The sequence below is a fragment of the Gadus morhua genome, chromosome 4, assembly GCF_902167405.1.
Source record: "Gadus morhua chromosome 4, gadMor3.0, whole genome shotgun sequence".
In the NCBI taxonomy this organism is placed as follows: domain Eukaryota; kingdom Metazoa; phylum Chordata; class Actinopteri; order Gadiformes; family Gadidae; genus Gadus; species Gadus morhua.
This window is the reverse complement of record NC_044051.1, coordinates 5,195,932-5,220,414: the sequence shown is the minus strand read 5'-3', so window position 1 is coordinate 5,220,414 and position 24,483 is coordinate 5,195,932. Positions and strand designations below refer to the sequence as shown.

The window sequence follows — 24,483 nt, the reverse complement described above, 5'->3', positions numbered from 1 at the left end:
TCGGGCGGCGAATTGCATTGCGTATCCAACATCCCGGGAGAACTGCCGATGTTCGAGGGGTCTCCGTAGTTACGGAGTCCGATTACGGATTCCGGATACGGAGTATACACGTGCAACCCACGGTTACCATGGAGCAATTTTCTCTGTGTGTTTTGCATAATTTTTATGTACATCAATGCATATTCTTATTATTAAACCTCATGCATTTCAGATTAGAACGACAGGTCACGACCCCAACGCCCCCCAGAGCCCCCTAACCCCCTTCTCGCATGCGGAGCGTGGGGGGGGATCGGGGGGGGGGGTAGAGCTGTTGTTAGGGGGCATAGTGCTGTGGCGGCGGGACGGCATTCGAGAAAGCGCTGAGTGATCCATGACCGCAGCATTCTCCTTGTGAGCAGGAACTCCGGGTAAATCTGAGGCCGGTCGAAGACGACAAAGATGGAGGGCGAGCGGATGTTGTTGGCGCAGCTGTCGTAGAAGAGGGTGTCCCCGCCGTCCTTGGAGGGGGGGCGCACATAGCCGGCCGCGCCCCGGGTGTGGAGACCCACCAGCACCCGGGACACAAACATGGAGTGGACCGTCGAGGCGTTCCCGGTGTAGTTGTGGGAGTAGCTGGCATCCCGGGCAAAGTAACTGCCTGGGGATGGGGGGAGAGGGGAGACAGAGGAGGGGAGAGGGGAGACAGAGGAGAGGAGAGAAGGGAAGTGGAGACGAGACAGAGGTGGAGATAGAGGAAAAGAAAGAGAGGAGAAGAAAGAGGAGAGGAGGAGGAAGAGTGACAAGATAGGAGAGGAAATATAAAGTGTTGCTTTATCTTCAGGTAATTCATTTGATTGTGCTTTGAAACATAAACCATCATTCTATCGAATCCATGCAGAAAATAGCAAAAAAACATACATCTTATCTAAAAAAGTTTGACCCATTTCATATACGAGTATATCGACACATCTAAACCTTGTGCAACCTTTGGTTATCCAAGCCGTTCCTACCCATGTCAGTTGTTAAAGTAGCAGTCTGTAGGATTTAGTGGCATCTAGAGGTGAGGTTGCAGATTGCAACCAACCGAATATCACCCCTCAATCACCTTTCCCTTTCATAAGACATGGTAGGTATTGACCAGTTTTAGCTCATAGTTTGATATCGAAGTATGGCAGCGATTATGATTTAACAGTTTAAACCTAAATTCTAAATTCTGGAGCAGTTTGTCCGTCCTAGGCTACTGTAGAAGCATAGCCGTCTCCACGTCATGGGCTCATTGTCAAATTAACAACGATAATTTTTTATGGGCTATACAATAACTAAAACACTTATGAATATAAAATCTTTGCCAAGTCTGTTCTGCTAGATGCCCCTCATCGTACACACTGCACCTTTAAATCCTGCAGCGTTGTCGTAGCAGTTAGCTTACCCTTGCCGTAGGCAGTCCCGTGGGTTCCACAGATTCGCCAGTCAAAGTTCGAAAAGCAGATGGCGTTGATGAACTTGGGGTCTGTGCCGTGGAACAGCTTCCTCTCGGCCACGTTACGGCCCCCGTTCCTTTTCTTCATTTGTTCCCTTTGCCTTTTAAAAAGACAAGATAAAAAAAAGGTTAAAATTACAGTTCTCCCATAAAGACTCGATCACCGATAAGTATGAACAGGATTTATTTAAATAACGACATGGGAATATTTTGCATGGTAAATCTTTGGCATGAGCCTCGTCACTGATCCAGGGTGACGTGCGGACTCGGCGTATCCTGCCAGGACTAGCAGGGGCGGAGCCTTCCCCTGGACAAGTAGACTGACGGTACGGCCACACCAACCGCGTTGCTCGCGTTAGGGGCGTTGAAAATCGGCATTTTTGCATAGGGAACCATTGGTTTAGGCGCGGTACACGCGTTGAAGCGTTGAAGCGTTGCGTTGGGGGCGTTAGGCGCGGCAGTTGCACGTAATTACGCACGTAAACGCAGTAACGCGCCCATCGCACCAACGCCCGGAGTTCAGAAAATTGAACTTTCAACGCTCCAACGCGTGACGCTTAGCCGCGGTAGCCAATCAGCGTGGAGCTTGACCCGACGTCACTGGCAGAGAGTAGTGAGCTTGCACAGAAGCATACGGCCGACATCTTCCTTTTTTCTGGGTGGAAATAGTGACATAGTTACGCCATTAAATGCGTTTATGGAAACATTTCTAGCGAGAAATGTGCATTTTACTTTCATAATGTTCGCTCGGTGAATGTGAAGGATGTTTGGTTTGATAGTTATGACGAAGAGGGAACGCTCCGTTCACTTGCATGGACAGAGTCTCTGGTTGCTAAGCAACCTCAACGTCTTGGCGGACTGCTTCTCTGCTGATCAACACTACGAATGTTGGAAACACACCAGACACACCATGTGAAGTTATTTAACCCGATTATTGTTATTTATATCCGAGATTATTTAATCTAACCCGATCTAAACTCTATCACCCAAACACGGCGGCGTTTGGGTTTCCTACCTCGGACTCCAGCGCAGCCACTGCCGACATTTTTCTTTATTCTGGGTGGAAATAGTTACATAGTTACGCCATTAAATGCGTTTATGGAAGCATTTTTAGCGAGAAATGTGCATTTTACTTTCATAATGTTCGCTCAGTGAATGTGAAGGATGTTTGGTTTGATAGTTATGACGAAGAGGGAACGCTCCGTTCACTTGCATGGACATGGACTCATCTAGCTGCGTTGGCGCGTTGACGCGTTGGAAGCGTTGAACCACCACACACTGGTCAAGCGTCATGGTGCGGCCACACCAACCGCGTTACTCGCGTTGGACAACGCGAGTAACGCGCCTAACCTGACGCTTGACCAGTGTGTGGTGGTTCAACGCTTCCAACGCGTCAACGCGCCAACGCAGCTAGATGAGTCCATGTCCATGCAAGTGAACGGAGCGTTCCCTCTTCGTCATAACTATCAAACCAAACATCCTTCACATTCACTGAGCGAACATTATGAAAGTAAAATGCACATTTCTCGCTAAAAATGCTTCCATAAACGCATTTAATGGCGTAACTATGTAACTATTTCCACCCAGAATAAAGAAAAATGTCGGCAGTGGCTGCGCTGGAGTCCGAGGTAGGAAACCCAAACGCCGCCGTGTTTGGGTGATAGAGTTTAGATCGGGTTAGATTAAATAATCTCGGATATAAATAACAATAATCGGGTTAAATAACTTCACATGGTGTGTCTGGTGTGTTTCCAACATTCGTAGTGTTGATCAGCAGAGAAGCAGTCCGCCAAGACGTTGAGGTTGCTTAGCAACCAGAGACTCTGTCCATGCAAGTGAACGGAGCGTTCCCTCTTCGTCATAACTATCAAACCAAACATCCTTCACATTCACCGAGCGAACATTATGAAAGTAAAATGCACATTTCTCGCTAGAAATGTTTCCATAAACGCATTTAATGGCGTAACTATGTCACTATTTCCACCCAGAAAAAAGGAAGATGTCGGCCGTATGCTTCTGTGCAAGCTCACTACTCTCTGCCAGTGACGTCGGGTCAAGCTCCACGCTGATTGGCTACCGCGGCTAAGCGTCACGCGTTGGAGCGTTGAAAGTTCAATTTTCTGAACTCCGGGCGTTGGTGCGATGGGCGCGTTACTGCGTTTACGTGCGTAATTACGTGCAACTGCCGCGCCTAACGCCCCCAACGCAACGCTTCAACGCTTCAACGCGTGTACCGCGCCTAAACCAATGGTTCCCTATGCAAAAATGCCGATTTTCAACGCCCCTAACGCGAGCAACGCGGTTGGTGTGGCCGTACCGTCAGGTTAGGCGCGTTACTCGCGTTGTCCAACGCGAGTAACGCGGTTGGTGTGGCCGCACCATGAGGCCGACCTGGTGGTGGTGGGGTGGATGGAGGTGCGTCGAACGAAGACCTGAGCAGCAAAGACATATGTTAGACTACTCTTTATAGAGCAGGTGTAGGCAGGTGATTGGTAGCTGGTGATTGGCGGCCAGCCGCGCGTGATTTGAGTCCTCCTGGTAGAACTACCAGCAAGCTTAACATTTCTCCCATAAAGACTCGATCACCGATAAGTATGAACAGGATTTATTTAAATAACGACATGGGAATATTTTGCATGGTAAATCTTTGGCATGAGCCTCGTCACTGATCCAGGGTGACGTGCGGACTCGGCGTATCCTGCCAGGACTAGCAGGGACGGAGCCTTCCCCAAAAGAGAGGACGTAGGCCTTCGCCAGAAGTAGGAGATAACTCGGCATGTCCTGCCGGGACTGGCAGGGGCGGAGCCGACCCCAAAAATAGAATAGCGAAAGGGGGTAATGAGACCATACATACCCGCGTAGAAGAAGTGGACAAGGATCTATACTGCTTCTGGAAGATAAAAGGCATACCCAATATACGACATATTAAGAGTCAATCATACATACCATAAAACGATAAGCTTAAAACCGTCAGCGAGATCGATGAATCACGTAAAAGCAGTCGACTTAAAATACCTCAGCGAGATCAATTAAAATTTAGAGCACTCTGCAGCTGTTACGCAGCGAGCCACGAGTGCTTTCGTGCTGTACCAACTGCCGTGGTCGATTCACTCTCCGGGGTCGCTGCGTGACCTGAGTGCTTTCGCGTTGAACCACCGATGTGGTCAACGAACTCACGAGTGCCCTTGATGTGCCACCGACGTGGTCACGCACTCACCGGTGTTGCTGCAGCAAATATTGTGAAGTTCCGTGTTGAACACCGACGTGGTCAACGAAATCACGAGTGCCCTTGCTGTGCCACCGACGTGGTCACGCACTCACCGGTGTTGCTGCAGCAAATATTGTGAACTTCCGTGTTAAACACCGACGTGGTCAATGAACTCCGAGTGCCCTGCACTTGAGCTTTTGATATTATGCCACCGACGTGGTAATTAAATTTGCATGTGCCTGAGTAGTGCCCACCGACGTGGTCAACGCACTACCAGGGTTGCTGCAGCGAACGTGGAGTTCTGTGTTGTACCGCACCGACGTGCGCAACGAACTCACGAGTGCTTGAGTTGTTCCCACCGACGTGGGCAACGCACTCACCGGATTTGCTGCAACGAACGTAGAGTTCTGTGTTGTACCGCACCGACGTGCGCAACGAACTCACGAGTGCTTGAGTTGTTCCCACCGACGTGGGCAACGCACTCACCGGGGTTACTGCAGTCAAACCATGAGTACTAGATAACGTGCCACCGACGTGGTCATACTCACAAGTGCCCTTGATGTGCCACCGACGTGGTCACGCACTCACCGGGGTTGCCGCTGCAACCTTGAGTTTTATTTTCCTATTTTACGCCACTGACGTGACAGCGAACTCAAGAGTGTTTTCTAGATGATCCACCGACGTGGTCACACTCGCCGGGGTTGCTGCAGGTTAACCTGAGTTATGAAACCGAATTTTGCTTTATGAATTTAGTACCCGATAACCACCACCACCAGTAGTTGCAAATAATGTCGCTTTTAGCAACGAAAATAATGACAAAATATCGTCATCACGAACCTTTATCGCGTGAGAAAGAAAAACAAACAAACAAACAAAAAACAAACAGGACGCAACGTGCATGCTGGGCGTGTGACAATAACTGTAGTTAAATACATAGTGCAATATATTTCGATAACACTAGAAAGAATATAGACGTAACTAAAACGAATAGACTAAAATAACAGCTAGACACTAAGACTAGAATAACCCTGGAATGGAAACAGGCCGCCAGAATAGTGTTGCTTTTGGCAATGAAAATTATGACTAAGAGTCGTCATCAACAAGCCTTTATCGCGTGAGAAAAACGAGACTGGACGCAACGTGGATGCTGGGCGTGTGACAATAGCTGTGATTAAAAGCATAGTACAATATAGTTGGCGAATAAAACAAGACTAAAAAGTGTTTTACGAAAATAAGACTGCTAAAATGTCTCTTCATTTTCGTTGACCTAAACTAGGCGATAAAGACTTATAACGTTATTTTGTTCAACTGGAACTTCAACTGTTCCAGACATAACATCAATTTTCAACCGTTTACCTTATTTAACAAAACTACGCACTTGTAACTTCGATAATATCTAAATGGAATTACGATAACACTGGAAAGAGTATGAATGTAACTAAAACTAATAAAAACTAAAATGACAGCTTGACATAAGACTAGACTAACACTAGAAAGGAACAGGCCGCCAAAAACAGCTATGGTTGCAAACGTGTAAAACCTGTCTTAACCGACGTTAGAGAGCATCGTGTGCGCTTGAAGAAAGAACCTTGAACTCGACCGGATGTAGGACGTTGAGTACTGTGTTGTACCGCACCGACGTGTGCAACAAATTCACGAGTGCCTGAGTTGTGCCCCAATTGTGCGTTGACATGGTCAACGCACTCACCGGGGTTACTGCAGTCAACCATGAGTAATAGATAACGTGCCACCGACGTGGTCATAGTTACGAGTGCCCGAGTTGTTACCACTGCGCTTTGGCCAACGCACTCACCGGGGTCGCCGCTGCGAACCTTGAGTTTTATTTTTTCCATGATATGCCACCAACGTGACACCGAACTCAAGAGTGTTTTCTAGATGATCCACCGACGTGGTCAAACTTGCCGGGGTTGCTGCAGGTTAACCTTGAGTTATATAGCCAAATTTTGCTTTATGAGTTTAGTACCTGATAACCACCACCACCAGTAGTTGCAAATAGTGTTGCTTTTGACACCGAAAATTATGACTAAATGTCGTCATCAACGAACCTTTATCGCGTGAGGAGAACAATGCTGGTCATATGACAATAACTATAATTAAATACGTAGTGCAATGTTGTTGGCGAATACAAACGAGACTGAAAGTGTTTTACAAAATAAGACTGCTAAAATGTCTTCATTTCCGTTGACCTAAACTAGGCGATAAACTGTAATACGTTATTTTGTCCAACTGGAACTTCAACTGTTGAGACATAACAACATCAATTTTCGACCGTTTACCTTATTTAACAAATCTACGCACTTGTATCTTTGATAATACCTAAACGGAATTTCGATATCACTGGAAAGAGTATGAACGTGACTAAACTAATAAAAACAAAAATGACACCTTGACACCAAGACTAAAACTAGAATGGAAACAGGCCGCCAAAAACAGCTGTAGTAGCAAACGTGATAAACCTGCCTTAACCGACGTTAGAGCATCGTGTGCGCTTGGAGGAAGAACCATGAATTCAACCGGATGTAGGATTCGTAAGCTGTGGAAGACCGCCTTCCCAGCCGTTTGATAGACGCGACCGGCAACCCTTGTTCAGCGGCTGTGGTTGCCGCTCCAATCCGGGAGGAGTGGCCAGTGTAAACAGTGGCGCCTCCAGAAGATTATTCCAGGGGTGGCCAATGGGGGCCACAGCAAATCTATAAACATCCCGGGCAGCGATTGTTGGCCGGGGGTGGGGGGGGGGGGGGGGACTACATTATAATATAATCTAGACTACATTATATATTTTAAATAAATATGCATAATAAAAATTGTCTTAGGGGTGGCAAATGGGGTGGCAAAGAATAATTTTGGGGTGGCAGTAGCCACCCCTCGCCACCCCATGGTGGCGCCACTGAGTGTAGAGGGGAGATGGTAGGCCGCACCCTTCTACCACCGTCGCGAGATGGACTCTGAACCACCCTTGAGGCATTGGCAGGCCGCAAATAAACAGGTGATTCGGGGACGTGCATTGCCGAAGCTTGAGTTAAAGGAACATGGAAGCGTAAGGACAGAGAGTTGTTGATTCTTGAAATGATAATAGTAACAGCTGCTCCTAGGCTACCGCTTTTAGATGGAAAAATGCCTTGCAAGAAGAGAAGGCGACATCGGCGAAAGTCAGGCCCCGTGTAGGGGAAAAAGTCTGAGTAGGAGACGTGTACGCATTTGCGCATGAACGCAAGAACGCATAAACCCGTAAACCCGTAGAACGCGTAAACCTGTAGAACGCGTAAACCCGTAAACACGTAGAACGCGTAAAGCCGTAGAACGCGTAAACCCGTAGAACGCGTAAACCCGTAGAACGCATGAACCCGTAGAACGCTGTGAGAAACACCGTCTCGAGTAATATGTTAAAATAAGGATGAAATCTCCCAGAGAGCACACTAATCTATTCAAAATATCGAGTGTGAGTTGGAGTGGCCAACACACATAAATAATTGTAATACACCAAAATTGTTAACCGTCATACATAGCTAAACAAGCAAATGAAAAATTAAATACCCCGTGTAGGGGAAAAGTCTGAGTAGGAGACATGTATGCATGGACGCATGAACGCATGAACCCGAGAACGCATGAACCCGAGAACGCTGTGAGAAACACCGTCTCGAGTAATATGTTAAAATAAGGATGAAATCTCCCAGCTCTGAGAGAGCACACTAATCTATTTAAAATATCGAGAGTTGGAGTGGCCTACACGCGTAAATAATTGTAATACACCAACATTGTTAACTGTCATACATAGCTAAACGAGCAAATGAAAAATTAAATACCAACGCGACTGAAGCTATTAACAATAAGACTATAAATAATAATATAAAATTATACCATAATGTACCTGTTCTTTGTCTTTGGATCTTTTGAATAAATTGATCGATATGTGAATCGCATCGCGAGCAGAGGAACGTGAAAGTTAGTGAGCAGCAGCTGAACCAATCTAAAAGTCCCTTCGTCAATAAAAACCTTAGTGATATTCAGTTACCACAGTGCCTAAAACCCATCAACTTCATTCATGTTAAAGTGAAAAACCTCAGACACAAGAAGTTAACCGAACAGTGCACTAGGCCCTCTCGAATGCCAGGCCGAAACAACATGTCTCGCTACAACTCCTTTCAGCTGCCCACCCCTCCTTCTCCAGCAAAAAGTAATAACAGAAAACGGCTAATAAAACGCTTGAGGTGGCATTATGAAGAGAAAACTTACACATTTTTTAGTACACGGTATAAAGATAATTATGAACCTTTGATTGCGAACGTAGAGTTCTGTGTTGTACCACACCGACGTGTGCAACGAACTCACCGAATTCAACCGGATGTAAAATCCGTATGCTGTGGAAGACCACCTTCCCAGCCGTTTTGACGCTGCTTTGTTATCGCAAAACATGGTTATACGTTAACGCCGCCATGCTTTGCCCCACAGAACGCTAGCTGCTACGATAGGGTAAAGCTCGAACAGCGCAGACGACTCGACCCGAGGACAAACGTGCCAGCTTCGACTGGCCATCTCTCAGCAAACCATTGCCCTTGGAAGAAACCCCCTAACCCGACCGAGGGAGCCGCATCCTGAAGCTGGACTGGTAGAGCTGTGAGAGAGAATACGCTGCGGGGGCTAACGCGGGGACTGCAATAGCCATGGTAGCAGGGCACGTGCCAGGTGCGTAGCCTGTGAAGGCGGAGGAAGCCGAGCCTGATGGTTGCTGGAAGTAGAAAGGCGCCGTGGCGACTGACGACAGCGGGTTGGGGGCCTGGACCCGTCCGGGAGTTCCACATGGTGTTTCGACGGCGTCCATCCTGGCGCCAAATGCTTTGCACCAACTCGGCGAGGGTTTGTAGAACCAGGCGGATGTCCGTGTTGGGAACTTCTTGGTGGTGTTGTTGAGGATACCGGGGACCGAAATTAACAGCTTTCTGCGCTCACTTGCCCGGACCAGAAGTAGTAGGCCGACCAGCACGAATCCAAAGTTATGACCTCTTGGTGTGTATTAACCGACGTAGCAACTAAGCGACGAGATATGCGAGATAATCAGAAGCACAGTAAAGCAGCAGCATGCGTCGAACGAAGACCTGAGCAGCAAAGACATATGTTAGACTACTCTTTATAGAGCAGGTGTAGGCAGGTGATTGGTAGCTGGTGATTGGTGATTGGCGGCCAGCCGCGCGTGATTTGAGTCCTCCTGGTAGAACTACCAGCAAGCTTAACATTTGATCATTATTTGTGTTTTCGTTATAAAAACTCACTTTTTTTATAACGTTATAAAGCATTGCAAAAAATAACGATAACGTTATAAAGATAAGATAATGTTATAACGTAAGATAACGTTATAAAAGCGTGATCCAACCGATAATGCAAAGCTTAAAAAAACTGGTTAAAATGACAGTTGATCCTAATAAGCGTTATCGTTTTGAGTCCCTTGTGTCTGCCATTCTACGGCTTTTCCGACCAACCGACGTACAGCTGAAATTGGTCCCAGAGTCACTTGTTCTGAATTCTCTCGATCTTCACGATGTCAAAGGCGGTCATCGTCTGACGAAACAGCGTCTCCACCTTCTTGTATTCCTTTGATGAATCTTGCAGCAGTACTTTCTACCAGAGACAGAGGAGAGAGCTCTTAATTTACTCTTGAGAACATTTGGAACAACCCAAAGGTGTATGTCATGAGACTCATCTTTTTAAACACTATTTACTAATCTTTTTAAATAAATCCTAACTTTATTAATCACCAGGATATCATCACCATCAATACTGGATAAAAATCTGAATACGGTTAACAGCATCTCTCTAATAATGAATATAATATTCTAAAAGCACATGGAATTTATGATCTCGACCTAAAAAGGCAGGTAATGTTGTTGCATGTAACCCTTCTATGTAACCCTATACAAAGGATTATAATTACCTTGTGTCCAATCTCAGGAACCTGGGACTTGTCCCAGTGTCTGGGAAAAGCTTGGACATTTGGTGGACCATTTGGAGGCCTTCTACTGAAATAAAAAAATAACAATAACTTCACCTGAAGCGTAATAGAAAGGACCCGTTCTGTGTCTATTTTATGGGCAGTGGTCCAAAGTGCCCGATGTAAAAGTGGGTGTCTCACTGAAATATGAGGATCAACGTTAGGACAGAGGTGTGACGGTAGATCTGGCGACACAAAGTTGCCTTACTGGTGCACTCAGCGGCGCTTTCTGAGGTCGTACAATCGTCGGTAATGTTTTTTATATTGTTTAACTTCACCTGAAGCATAATAGAAAGGAACCGTTCTGTGTCAATTTTATGGTTAGCGGTCCAAAGTGCCCGATGTAAAAGTTAGCTGTGTCTCACTGAAATGTGAGGGTCAATATTAGGCCGGAGGTGTGACAGCAGATACGGCAATACAAAGTCGCCTGACTGGAGCAGTCACTGGTGCTTTCTGAGGTTGTATAATCATCTGTGCATGGAAATTTTGATAGAGAAAAAATTGAAAATTTCCCAAAGCTTCCTGGTCATAAAGCAGGAAAAGTGAAAGTGATAGGATTCATCAGGGTTGGGCCTGGGTTATCACCCGTCTGTTGTTGGGCGTCCACCGAGAGGCGTCTGTCGAACCCTACCGCTTGCTTCGCCCCAGCTTGTCACCTACCCCGTGACCCAATAAACCCTGTTTCCTTTTACCCCGTCTCTGCCTCCTTGTGTCCAGCGCTTGGGTCCCCTTCGCCCCGTTCCTTAAAAGCCAAAGTTCCTTTCCCCCAATTCCATATCAACCATGGCTGAGGTAACCCCTTCTACGAGTCTCATTGTGGAAATACCAGAGACAGAGTCCGACTCAACAGAAGAACGGTTATCCAAATCAAATAACAAGGACACTTGCGTTAGTGTGTGGAATCACACACACACACACACACACACACACACACACACACACACACACACACACACACACACACACACACACACACACACACACACACACACACACGTGGCGCTCGCACGGTCGTATCTCATTGGTGGGCCAAAGTCTCTCTCAAAGCAGAATGCCTAGTGCTCGTTTTTACACCCAACAAAATTTCTAGCTACTGTCGAAGCATAGGTAGGTTAGGGGAACTCATATTGATGTTAGAAAACCTCAGAAATTGAAATTTTCATGCCATGGGATCTTTAACTATCTTTTTTTTTTCACCCTGAGCAACTTTAAATTCTGAATAATATAATAGATAAAAGAAAACCTTATTTAACCTGAACATTTTAATGTTCATCTTTACACACATACATACAAATCTAATGATGCTACATTTTAATTGAGTCATCCAGCAGACTCTGTCTGAGGCGACTCACAGAGAGTTCACATAACAGATCATTGATAAAGGGTTAACTTGTTACCAGAAGGTTGCTAGTTTGATCCCTGGCTCCTCCTAGATGAGTGTTGAGGTGTCCATGAGAAAGCCACCTCACCCTAACCTCAAATGACGAGTGTGTGTGGTTGTATGGTGCTTTTCATCCTTTGGATGAAAGAGTCTGCTAAATGCCCTAAATGTCAATGTAATGAGCTTGGGGTTTAAACCAGCAACTTTTTCTGCCCAGGGGTTGAAACTCCCTAGCACGTCACCATCCCTCCCCCGTCGTATGACAATATATGCCAGCTCATGGGGGTGTATAATGATGGGTGGGTCGAGGGCTGGGGGGTAGTAACGTTGGCCTCACCCTGGAGGCTGAGTATGTAGGCCTGGTACCCTGCGGTGAACTCCACCACCTCCTGGGGGTTGTTCTGGAACTTCTGCTCCAGCTCTGTGCTGCTGTTGGGAGAGAGCAAATGGACAAACGAACACACACACAAACACACATGCACACACGCGCACCAACATGCACGTGCACCAACGTACACACACACACACACACACACAGTAATGGTTTTAAACACATGTGTTCTTTGGTAAAGAATTTCTATTTATTTGTTTACAATTTATTGCATATTTTTACTCTCCCGCCAATTATCTACCCTGCCACTTTGCAGGTACTCTATTAAAGGCGCCGCTTTGCAATGGTGCTGAACTCACCGGTGAATCGTACTGGTTCCAGTTCCCAATCTCATCCTCCCAGTACCAGAGCCACTCAGTGGTGAGTAGGAAGGTGGGCTGGAGGACCGAGGAGGCGGAGGAGAGACGCCTGACCTTCTGGAGTCCACGCGTCATGGTGTCAAAGCACACCGCTCCTCCATCCACCGTGCTGCAGGAAACATCACACACCGTTGACCCTCAGTATGTGGGTTTAGAGATCACAAGAGCAGCATGAAAACACAACACAACACTTGTTCAATCAATTCAATAATGAAAAATAGACAGGATTTAGGGGACACTAGGAATCAACCGGAGCAAACTGAGGTTTCAAACTGGGATTAAACGGAGTAGGCAAATTTCAACAAAAAGGGTTTAAAACTGGTATTAATGGAGCAGACTTATATAAACAAAAAGGGTTTCAAAGTGGGATAAAATGGAGTAGGCTAATTTCAACAAAAAGGGTTTCAAACTGGGATTTTAGGTTTATTCCAACAAAAAGGGTTTCAAACTGGGATTAAAAGGAGTAGGCTAATTTCAACAAACAGGGTTTCAAACTGGTATTAATGGACTAGGCTAATTTAAACAAAAAGGGTTTGAAACCGGTATTAAACCGAGTAGGCTCATTTCAACAAAAAGGGTTTCAAACTGGGATTAAACAGAATAGGCTCATTCAAACCAAAAGGGTTTCAAACTGGGATTAAAAACAAAAAGGGTTTCAAACTGTGATAAAATGGACTAGGCTAATTTAAACAAAAAGAGTTTTAAACCAGTATTAAACCGAGTAGGCTCACTTCAACAAAAAGGGTTTCAAACTCGGCTTAAATAGAATAGGCTCATTTAAACTAAAAGGGTTTCAAACTGGGATTAAACGGAGTAGGTTGATTTAAACCAAAAGGGTTTTAAACTGGTATTAAACCAAGTAGTAGGCTAATTCAAATAAAAATGATTTCAAACTGGTATTAAATCGAGTAGGCTAATTCAAACAAAAAGGGTTTCAAACTTGGATTTAACAGAATAGGCACATTAAAACCAAAAGGGTTTCAAATTTAGATTAAACGGAGTAGGCTAATTTAAACTAAAGGGTTTTGACTAGAGATGTAAGAGCAGTGGCAGGTCTGCTTGTAACGATTAGAGCCTCCTCATTCTCTCAGCACCTTCAGTCCCATACGCTGTCGTGTGTCACATACCTGTATGTTATTTTGGGGTTACAGTAATCCTCTTCTATCTTCTCTGAGCTATCCAGCAGCGTCCACTGATGGCCCTCCAGAACTTCCCAGCTGTAAGGCAGCTTGTAATGAGCTCGGAAACACCTTGCTAAAGAAGACAGGCAGGAACAGGATTATCGGTGATTCATACGGCTAACACAACAGGTAATCTCGGGTGCTCAGGTGGCAACAGGTTCTTTGTGTACAATTTAGTTTTAAATAAGATCTGTTCATTTGAACGCACCTGTGGTGTGTCTACAGGATAAGGAAGTACATGCAAATCTCGGTTTTATCTGAAGAACAAATCAAACAATGAACAACTATTTTCAGTTCAATGGACGAGCACTTCAATGGTAGTTTTAAAATGGACCTTGTTCCATTCTTATTCAACACCTCAGAGGATCATACAGACATTCCTCTGCAGTCAATGACATCAGTCTATCTCTCAGTTCACGTAGACAAGTATAATTAAGGTTAACTTTAAGTATAAATTGCACAAGAATATAAGGTAAATAGATTTACAATGGAGCCAACACTAGGGTTTCAAAAGCAGTTGCCCATCGGGCAAGTACAGGTCATGCTTGACTTGCCCGAATGTAATGTTAACTTGCCCAAATTAAAATCACAATCGTGAACGCCGCAAGCCTCTTTTTGCCAGGCACCTGGCCTTATTTTGGGGAACTCAGAAAACTCATCCTAGCTCAGACTGAAGCTGAATGTTAGCTTCTTCCACACATCTACGTGTTTAAAATTAACAAACTTCTTCTTTGTTTACTTGTTTACCAAATGGTCACATCGTGCCATGAAGTGATTTCAGTCCACCGTTGCAACCTATTAAAGCTGTCGCCCAGTTATATGTAAACCTGCATGCTATCATCTGGATTTTATGCAAATGTAAATAACAAAATGTCCAAGGTAGTAGTAAAGAGATGTATTTTTACCTTTCACGTTTCTTGTAGGTCTAATAATCACGATCACAATCGCGTTTATAGTAGTGTTGTCACGATACTGGATTTTCTAACTTCGATACAATACCTGGAAAAATATGGATAATCTATACAGAGTTTCCGTTGTCCGGTAATTACCGGACATTGACTGGTAAAAAATGAGGAGTGTTGGACTACAACAAGCGCTCTTTCGATCCATGCGCTCCTGTTGTATTGATTTCAATCAGGTTGTCGCCAACAGTGAGAATCACTTAGGTCAACGGGAATATTTTGGGCCACTTGAATCCCAATTCACATGTGAAAAAAACTAGGCTCAACTTATGTTGACGTTGAAATTAACTGCCCCCAGTAGTCTTTCTTCCATGTGAAGTCTGCATTTTATTTTCTTAAAAATTTCTTGATGGTTGGTCAACTTCTTTATGTGGATTTGGCTCAATGGATGAATGGTGAACTGAATTTCACCTCTAGGGATGATGTGCTGAAAAATACAATCGTGAAACGAAATCACATTCAATGAAGCTTTTGATGTACAATATACAGTGTAGAAACAGAATGTCGAATTGAATCCGTTTAATATTTGAAGTTATTCAACATGGTGCTTTGTAATGATATGCATATTTTCTTTCTGGCATGAATTTGTTATTTGTTTTTATCTAAAACAAAGCCATAATTCCATTTAATTACATCGTAAACTACTATAAATAATTTCCCTGGATTCATGTAGCAAGGCAAGCTTATTGATAGTTCACTGTTCAAAGCAGAAAAACACTGGCTGTGCATGGACTACAAACACTGTGTGTGTGTGTGTGTGTGTGTGTGTGTGTGTGTGTGTGTGCGCGTGCACACGTGTGTGCGTGTGTACAGTACACGTGTGCACAAACGGAAGGCTGCCGGGGGTGATAAGAGGGGCGGGAAGGAAATGAGATGGAGGAAGTGAGGATTACTGTTATATAAAAAAAGAAGTTTGTAGGTGTGTGTGTGTGTGTGTGTGTTAGGGATGTCCGATATTGGCTTTTTTGCCGATATCCGATATGCGATATTGTCCAACTCTAAATTTTCGATTCCGATATCAGCCGATACCGATGTCGATATTTGGGTTATTTTTCCTCAAACCTAATTTAGGTAACATTACATATCTCCTGTTGTGGAATTAACACAACATGCTTAATGTTATTGTGATGCCCCACTGGATGCATTCTTGAATGCTACAAGGATTTCCAAATGTTAATATTGTCTGTGCAAAATAAGAAAAATACTTCAACTTAATTTAAGGGAAAAGTGCCATTTTTTTTTTTTTTTAAATCCGATACCGATATTGACCGATATTACATTTTTATGCTAATATCGGGCCGATAATATCGGACATCTCTAGTTTGTGTGTGTGTGTGTGTGTGTGTGTGTGTGTGTGTGTGTGTGTGTTCGTGTGTGTGTGTGCGTGTCAGACCGATGTGTGAGAGAGGACGCCTTGAGGGGAATATTCTGTCTTCCATCTGTCAATAAGGAAATAAATAGCACAGCAGGACAGGCCTCGGGTGAGGACTTGTGACCCGCGGGCCCTTGCAGTTGTAATCATTCTCTGAAGGCGTCCCGAAGGAAAGCCCTGGGGTCCTCACATGTTAAATAAAAATACAGAGCCAGGAACCCGGTTTGACTCCTGTCTGTCTGTCTGTCTGTCTGTGTCTGTGGCGCAGGTGCGCTGGACTCACGCAGGTGGGTGGGCAGCCGGGTGGGGTCCTCCTCCATGCGGCCGGTGGGCCGGGCGGCGGGGGCATGGACGGGGGAGGAGGTGGAGTTGGGCTGGGGGCTGGCCGACGGACTGAAAGAGCTTCTCTCCTGCTGCGGACACACACAGGGGACACGGGGCATGCCTCACTAGGATCCACCACACACAAAGGCACATGCATAGACACATCGTCATCGTAATATAATCATAATAATCATCATAAATCATGGGGGCCGGAAGGTCGAAAGGGGGCCACGGTAGCTCATGAGGAAGAGGGGGTTGACTGGTTACCAGTCCTAGCTGAGTGTCGAGGTGTCGAGCAAGACACCTCACCCTGACTGCTCCTGACCAGCTGGCTGTCGCCCTGCTTGGTTGACTCCGTCGTCGGTGTGAGAAGGTGTGAATGAATGGTTTCAATTCGCTTTGAATAAAAGCGTCTTCTAAATCCCCTTAATGTAAATCATCATCATGGGGGCAGGATGGTGGAAAGGTTCTGGGTTCAATCCCCCATGTCGGTAGTATGTGACGTGTGTCTCAGTGCACTGCAGATCACTTTGACTAACGATCTGCTGGTCATGATAGTAGGAGTTCAATGCCCGTATGATATCCATATGTTCCATGTTCTAGGGAATCCAGGTTGAAGATAAGCTATAATCCCCTGCCAAGTAATGCAATAATTTGTTTTAAAAATGCTTATTAGCCTGGAGAATGGTGGATCAATGTGATGTTGTTTCTTTTTATAAACCAGTGTATTATTTCCTTTATCTAAGTAGAGTCAACCATGCATGGCTGTCCCCTTGCATGGTTGACTGCCGTCGCTGTTTCAATGTGTGTGTAGGTGCCCACTTGGAAATACCACACAGGATGCAGAGAGCTTCGACTGGGGTTCCACTTTAATTCTCTCCTCCTTTCACCGCTGCCATTTTAACACCTTCTGACACCGTGAAAACCATGAAAATGGACAGAAATACAAATGCCATAGTACATAGTTTTTTTCTTTTTAAACCGCTATGAGTTGCAGCTCTTATTCAAATAAAATAATGAAAGTTTCTCTCAGTTTTAAATAAATGAACCACTCTTTTTACAATGAATACACCATAAGTCTCCTACATACTCTTTCTGCTTCCAAGCGCGCTAAGTTTGAGGTCAGCCTGCGGTACCAGCCCTTACACTAGAAATACAATGACACAAGAAACACGGAGTGAACCACAATAAATAACCTTTTACAAGTTTTAACAAAGGATATGACATGTAAATAGTTCGTTTGCATGTTTTACCAACTCTGTAGCTTCGTGAGCATGTGGTTTTTGCCGAGAGGGAGCAGGAAGTCTAGCGTTTTTGATAACAGGAAGTAACAAAATAAGGGGGGTGCTCGTCAAATAAAAGTACAAAAAAGTAAAATGGCATAACTTATAGACGAAATTAACTGCAATTTACACTCCCACCAACTCCTGCTACAATGAATGAGCAAATACACAAGAAGCAAATTAATTGTACAGGATTTCTTGACTAATTTCTTAATTAATAGATTACTTTACATTGAACTGTCAGAGGCATACAAATTATTTGAATCACATCATATCACTAAAGCAGTGTGCACATAACTGTTGTGGTTTGTTCTGCATAATTTTTCAAGGAGAAGCACTAATTGTTGGATTGGTCTCTCAATAACTGAGGGTTTGGAAGGGGGATCTTGTTTTCTTTGAGACTTTCGCTCTCTTACATGCACTTTGACACGACGGACTAAGCCATCGCTGTCTTAAACAGTCTCCACCACTCGTCCTAGTTGCCAATGATTTCTCGGGAGGTTGTCGTCTTTAGATTTCATCATGATGAGATGATTCGGTGTTAAAGGTTCCAGCGCATGAGGATCATTGATTCCATCTACTGTTAATGGGCGACTGTTAACAATTGCCATGGCCTCATACAACAGTGCTCTGAGAGAGGCTTCATCAAGTCGACATGGGCACTGGGCGAAGGTTGCATTCCGCACATTTCGAACAGATCTAATTTGCCGTTCCCAGACACCGCCTGCATGGCTGGCAGAGGGGGCGATGAAGAGAAATTCACATTGCTTCTCAGACAGGCACATTTCCAGGAGCTTGGTGTCACATTGTATAAGTGCTTCCTTAAACTCATTTCTGGCGCCAACAAAGTTAGAACCTTGGTCGCAGTGTAGTTGTCGGACAGCTCCTCTGAGGCTGATAAAGCATCTCAATGCGTTGATGAATGAGTCTGTCGACAAATCTCTCGATATGGACAGCTCTTGAGTACAGACCTGTGAAAATCAGGCCATATCTTTCATATTCTTTGCGGGCTTTCTTTACAATGAACGGGCCAAAACAGTCCATGCCGCTATTTGTAAAAGGTTCTGAGGCTTCAAGACGTTCTTTAGGGAGTTCAGCCATCCGCTGGTACTCTGTCGGCCGTCGAAGTTTCCTGCAAAGCACACAGGTAAGTATCAGTTTAGCAACCAGCTTGCTGCCACCAATGACCCAGAATCCATTTGTCCTAAGTTCCATTTGTGTCTGGCTTTGACCCTGATGGCATGTCTTAGCGTGGCAGTGGGACACAATCAGCTTAGTCATATGACTGTTGTTTGGTAAGATGACTGGGTACTTAATTTTGTGGCAGAGATTACTTTTTTAATCTCCCACCAACACGGAGAAGTCCTTGAGACCAAATGGGATCAAGACTGAAGAGAGAGATTGAGTTTGGGAGGTATTTTTCACCTTGAAGCGTCTTTATCTCATGGGGGAAGGCTTGCTGCTGTGTGATTTTAATCACTGCCTCAGCAGCCTTCTCACGCTCCTCCACAGTCACACGTTCACTATGTTGTTTTTGTTTAGCACTCTGTCTCTTGATTCTTGCAACCACCTTTACAAGTGTTGTCCATGAGGAAAAGTGACTCGAACCATGGCTAACCTTTTGTGGTCTGGCAGGTTGGGCGGACTGTTGCCTTTGAAGGGGAGAGGCATTTCATAATGCCCGTCCTCCTTCTGTGTGATGTGGTTACTGAGGAACTGTATGAAATGAACATCTTCTTGGGTCACATATTTATCCTCATAAGTTCTCTCAATAAAGTCTGATTCCAGGGCCTTTAGAACATCTGTCGCTGATGGAACTGGCAGTTATTTTACTGTGAGTCGATGCACAAAGCTCTGACCTCCTTGACTGTCTAAGTGGGGGTTTGATCAGCCTATTATACTCCATCCTAGTTCTGATCTCTGTGCAAATGGTTAGTTTTCATCACCTAAGATGAGTTCATGAGGAGCTAGTGCTGCTGGACAGTCGTATCCGATTAGGAGCCCTACATCACAGTCTTCAAGGGGTGGTAAATTATCTGCCAAGCTTCTGAGATGAGGACACAGTAATGCGGTTTCCTTTGTTGGAACATAAGACTTATCCACCGGGATAAAGTCACGGCTGTAGGCCTGCTGTAGTTGAATACGGCTCTCAGAGTGGAGTCCTCGAACTTGTAGACCATGAAGACTCTTACTCGATATGATTGTGTCAATTGCTGTCATAGTACTAGGTTTCAGTTTTATTGGTTGGACATCCACATTCAATTTATCAAGTACATCTTCTAAGGCAATTGTTGATTCACTTTGTGTGTCTAGTATTGCGTATGTGAGTATTTCTCTGTGTGGTTCTTGTACTGAAGACACAAAGACTAGGAGGATACTTGAGGTAGCAGATGCACGTTGTGTTGATGTATGGGACATGACTTTGTGTGTTTCCTGGCTTGCATGTTCCTCTGTGGAAGTGGAGCTATTCGTTATTGCTTCAACAGGTTGGGTGACGACGGTTGCATGTGTTGCACGTGTGCCGCCTCTTACAATCCTTGATCATTTGACCCTTTCTCAAACATCCAAAGCAGAGCCAATTTTCATGGATAAATGCCTTTTTATCTTCAACACTCTTAGCTGTGAAAGTGGGACACTTTGTGATGCCATGAGCTTCACTTTTACGTGATTTTGGATTATTGCTGTTTACTTCTTGTTTCTCTTGAGCAAAACTCTTTGGTTGTGTGTTTGTGTTGAAGGCTTTAGCTCTCTTTGGGATTCTATCATCTGCAGGCTTAAAATGTATGAGCGATTATATCACTGGTTCTTGTTTGTTTGATATTATTAGGGCTGTGCATCTCTCCTTTAGAGGACGATCCGATACTTATCTAGATACATGTGCTACGATACGATTTAGGAACATAATTCAAATAACATGATTAAGGTTCGCTGACATAACATGATGTTTACGTGGAATTTAGGTTGCATGATAAAATCATGTTGGTCACATGAAGTACAAACTAATAAATTCAACAAGATGCAAATTAGTTGAATGAAAATATTAACATTATGTTCAACCTACACATGTACAATGTGTTTAAATAACATGATAAAGATTCGCTGACGTAACATGATTTGTTTACGTGGAATTTTAGGTGGCATGATAAAATCACGTTGATCCAATGATTTATTTTTTTGAGTGCATAACACAAAACTTATCTCAAAAAACCCATCCTGGGTGGCCAACTGTGTGTTCGGAGACGCTTCGACGGTGAACAAGATCATCAGCAACCGAGACCGGTTCGCCAACGCGCATTATAATGGAGAGAAGCGTCTGATCGGCTCCCCGATCAATTGAGGAACAGTTTTCGGCTTTCCGTAGCAAGCAGAGCTAGTTTTGTTGTTAATTTCTTCGTCGTGGTTCTCAAAACCTTCAAAATTGTCATATGCTATCACACGAGCTGCTGCTATAGCAACCAGCCTTCCGACTGTGCAGAAGGCTGGTGTGCGCTGGACCTGGATGCAGCAGTTTACATCTCTGTAAGACCTACCTGTACGGCGAGTGCCAGTTTGTTCCTGGATGGTGAGGGCCGATTTACTATTATGCATGGTGCACCGATGGGGCCCTAAAGGCCTGGCGTGGGGAGGCCCCATCCCTGGCTGAGCGTATGTTGTCCGGTTATCGAAGTCCTCTTGTTATAATGGTGTATTTATGTTGTATCATTCACCGAGCGTTAAAACACAGAATGAGAAACCTTGACCCACTTCATATCTCTCTCTCTCTCTCTCTCTCTCTCTCTCTCTCTCTCTCTCTCTCTCTCTCTCTCTCTCTCTCTCTCTCTCTCTATATATATATATATATATATATATATCTTTATATTTATGTAATTCAAAACAACCATACCACACAGTGTGTGGTTGACCCCCGTTGATGTTGCCCAGTGGAGCTAAAGGTGCTCTATGTGAGATCAAACGCGTGAGTTGTAATTGGGTTTTTCTTCGGCTTCTCGTGAGGGGAACGCCTCATCTCGTGGTAGGCATTCCTTGAACACGTGATGTCTTCCAAATGCATGCGACCCCCTGACCGTTTTCTGCGGACTCCTGGTAGATCTGAGGCTGGTCGAAGGCGACAAAGATGGAGGGCGAGTGGATGTCGTCGGCGCAGCTGTCGTAGAAGAGGGTGTCCCCCCCGTCCTTGGAGGGGGGGCGCACGTAGCCGGCCTTGCCCCGGGTGTGGTGACCCACCAGCACCCGAGACACGAACATGGAGCGGACCGTCGAGGCGTTCCCGGTGTAGTTGTGGGAGTAGCTGGCGAGACGGAGAGAAGAGGACAGGAGGGGAAAGAGGAGGAGATGAGATGAGAAGACAGAGGAGAGGAGGAGACAGAGGAGGAGACAGGAGGCGGAGAGGAGTAGACAGAGGAGGAGAGGAGAGGGAAGTGGGACAAGTTAAAGGTTGGGTAGGTGATTTGCGAAACGCCAGCAGATTTTGAAAATACACAACTCAAAGGGTCCTACCCCCTCTCCTTCAACGCTGACTCTGACTCCACCCATTCCAAGTACCTGGACGCGCAATCATGCACGAGCGCGAACAGAGATGCGCGAGAGCGAGCCAGGCTAGCGTAGGTTTTCGTTTAACAACATGGCACTACATTCAGCTGTAAGTTGCACCCAGTACCGCGGGAAGTAGGGGTGCTGGGGGTGCTGCAACACCCCCTGTCCGAGGCCCTGTCTTATCACAGAAAACGATCATTTCTAAAAACTCCGGCCAAAGTGGAGATTTCTGAAAACGCCGGTTATGTGTTGTCGTGTCAACGGGGAGAAACGGGATTTTAGGTTCTGAAGCGTCACATTATACACCAGGAAATGCTTAACGTCATGTGAGCGCCCGCTGTACCGTATTGGTCCGAATATAAACACAAACCCCATTGTAAGACGACCTATATTTGGAAAAAAGATTTGAAGACCAGATCCGGTTTTTATGAATGAATAAATTGTATTCATTGAAATAATATACGAAAATAAAAAGGCATCGAATAAAACACTGCATTGCCACTAAACAGTAGTGCAAATAGGCCGTACTGATGTGTACACCAAAGACTATTCCTGACACTCCTCTGCCCCGCTGTGTTCGCTCTGGCTGTGGTCGCTCCGAACTGTTTCGGCCCGTGGCAAAGCGAGTCATCCTCGCTGCTGTCCAAGGCATTTTGAGACGCAGCATTTATTTAATGCTCATATGACCTAGTGCTGAAAAAAGGTTATGTGAAAAAGTGTGAGGGTAGCGGTGGTGCGCAAAACTTGTTCTGTGAGCAGCTGGATGTGAACGATCGATTTTCAACTGTGCGCGCATGCACTGGTGTAATTGAGCTGCGCTGCTATACATCTTTTTTATCAATGTAACGAGTTGCGAGTCTAGTGCAGGCTGAGTTTTTTTTTTCCCAGCACCCCCTGCTGAGAATACGTTCTCGCTGCTATGGTTGCACCAGATGTTATAAACATTAAACGGTCACATAAATCATTACTATTTTTAGAAAATGTATGTTTGTTTCATATAATTGTATTGGAAGTCCTGGTTTTCACTAGGGTTGCCGCGGTGTGGACATTTTCACACCGAGTAATACACTCGTCTCCACACCGGTATTACCGAGTATAAACGGTATAAACTTTGAAACTAGGTCAACCGCCACACAAGCATCGGTTTTTAGACCTTCAGTTGCCGCCAACGTTCGAAAGCAGCGCCTAGGATTATTCTTGATTTCAGTTTTTCTCTTTCAGCGTTTTTATTATCAGTTACTCTCTGAAAAAGAGTTTTCCTTCTCTTTGCTGGTGGTGGTGGTGTTGGTGGGGATGGTGGCGTCTTGTCTGCCATGGAAATTGTCTTCTACTGCTAGGTCCAAATGTGGATTAACTAGTTCCAGTAGCTACCGCAGGATAACAACAAACAGGAGCTTGCTCTGGGTCACGAGCTCTGGGTCACGAGTACTGCACGAAGGGGTCGCGCGCGGGGCGCGGGGGAGGGGGAGTGCAGTACGACCGTTTGATTGACGTACTTACTGTCCAATGCAACGAGGTGGCAATGGAAATGATTGGCTGGAGTTTTTCGAGCCCTGCCCGTTCCACAGATGATTGACTTGTTTAATTTTCATGTCAGTACTTCTAACTCAGTGGCTGTAAGCGGGTTATGATAAGGATTTCAAGTAATTTTGCAAAAATGGCCAAAAAAGCGAATCACCTACCCAACCTTTAAGAAGAGAGGAAATATGAAGTGTTGCTTTGTCTCCGGATAATTCATTTGATTGTGTTCCGACCTAGGCTACTGTAGAAACATGGCCGCCTCCGCGGCATCGGACCTGCTCCCTCTGTAGATATTAAAGGCTCATTGTAAAAATTAACAACACCCAATTGGGATATTTTTTTATGAGCTATACGATAACTAAAACACATTCATGAATATACAATCTCTGCCAAATCTGTTCTGCTAGTTGCCACTTATCGTATACACTGCACCTTTAAGTCCTGCAGCTATGTCTTAGTGGTCAGCTCACCCTTTCCGCAGGCAGTTCTGTGGGTTCCGCAGATC

General features: G+C 45.0%; 1 long non-coding RNA gene and 1 pseudogene across 1 annotated transcript; both read right to left on the bottom strand.

Annotated features, from left to right (window-relative positions):
- Positions 1-212: 212 nt before the first annotated feature.
- LOC115543103 (protein mono-ADP-ribosyltransferase PARP12-like) lies at positions 213-15,892 on the bottom strand (annotated as a pseudogene).
- Positions 15,893-16,283: 391 nt separating this feature from the next.
- Positions 16,284-21,682, bottom strand: LOC115542716 (uncharacterized). The gene is made up of 3 exons (XR_003976601.1): positions 17,895-21,682; positions 17,732-17,788; positions 16,284-16,730 (listed from the first exon to the last, which is right to left on the bottom strand). It is a non-coding gene; the product is annotated as an uncharacterized LOC115542716 (long non-coding RNA).
- Between the last annotated feature and the right edge of the window lie 2,801 nt (positions 21,683-24,483).